Source organism: Lottia gigantea, assembly GCF_000327385.1.
Source record: "Lottia gigantea unplaced genomic scaffold LOTGIsca_30, whole genome shotgun sequence".
In the NCBI taxonomy this organism is placed as follows: domain Eukaryota; kingdom Metazoa; phylum Mollusca; class Gastropoda; family Lottiidae; genus Lottia; species Lottia gigantea.
Genome location: NW_008708987.1, coordinates 611,832 through 613,481, shown reverse-complemented (window position 1 = coordinate 613,481; position 1,650 = coordinate 611,832).

The window sequence follows — 1,650 nt, the reverse complement described above, 5'->3', positions numbered from 1 at the left end:
TTAGAACATGCAGCATCCAAGAAAATTCATAGTTTCAAATCAAGCATTATACTAAGCACTGTGTCGTTTCCACGATGTAGGCCAACTGTTACACCCAAAAGGCTATTTTAAATTTTCACAGGGTTACTTCCGGTTACTTCAAACATGATAGATCATAAACGCCCGCAAAACATTCAGAAAAGCAATGAATTGTACAGGCTGACAGTAAATGAGCAAACTGTTCATTAATCCATACATTCTTGGAGACAACAGTATTCACCAAAGATTTCATTGCTCCAGTTCCTAGTCTTTCTGTCGTCTCCAACTATGATTTGTAAAAATTGAGGTCGACAAATGAGAAAGTAAGTTGTGATATTAAAATGAATCTGACACAAGACTGACTACCTACTGTGATAATTTCTATCATTCTGTTATATTCATCTAGTAACCAGGCGTGTAATCAAACTTAACCTCACGTTTGGCGCCAAATTTTCTTGACGATCCAATTCAGCTGTTTTTATCCTTGATTACCTTGACTCCGGGGACTCGTCATAATTCTTCTTTGTGTATCAAATACATTTTGAAAAATTCAGATCAGCTTTTTTTCAAATAGCCACAAAATCTGGACACAGAAAGCACTTCCGAAACCAGAAGTGAAGGTGAATATATTAAGAATCCTTTTAGACCTTCAGTAAACGGCAATAGTGTTGGTGTCTGTCGATATCATGATTGAAACCGAAAAATCCTATCAGATTCTAAGATACGTCTTCAACATACGAAATCTCCTTTACTTTCTCAATCAAACTAGTATACAGAATATCCCGCTATCTTATCGAGGAATAACCTACTCAGTTCCATTCTTAAATCCTTAATTTTATTGCAATAATGTACTTAACACTGGAACTTACTGACTGTGAAGTGTTTCGGACGAACCCCTGAACCTTGCCCTACAAACCTCGTCAGATCCGATGTTCTGCGTAACACCACCCCTTCCATCTGAATTTTGATTCACCTAATGATGATAAATACTCGCCAGTAATTACTGAATAATTTCTCAATTTAACTGAAATTCCACCTGTAAACTTACAATTCATTCATTTGTCAAATTTCTGTCAAGAGAAGAATGTTCTCGGTGTCAATAAGAAAGTTGATGAATTTATTTTCTAAGATTGATGAAGTTAAAGATTGAAATGGTCAGGTGTAGAGAAGTTTTAAAGTTTTTATTTTAAGATTTATTTAACATGTCTTGTAGATAATTTATCATTATAGATAGATAGAATTTACCAGTTTCACAATATTCATACAAAAACACATATAGATATAATTTAACTCGTTACATTTAGAATATTCAAAAATAAGAAAAAAAGAAAACACATATAAAAAATACCCATTACCATCAAAATATTTAATACAAATTGACTATAGTTTTAGGAAATTTTTACAAAACCGCATGTCATATATTTTGTTATTGTCAGTTTATCATCTAGTCGTCCTTTGTGATTGTATATTTGTATTGTCAATTTGTATTTGATGATGTTAATTTGTATCATGTGATTGTACTTGTCACTTTATGTATTGCCTTTGACCAGAAATGGTGTAAAATGTTGCAAATAAAGATTATAGGTATAAGACAATTTCAGATACAAATTAACAGCAAATTATGTTTTCAAA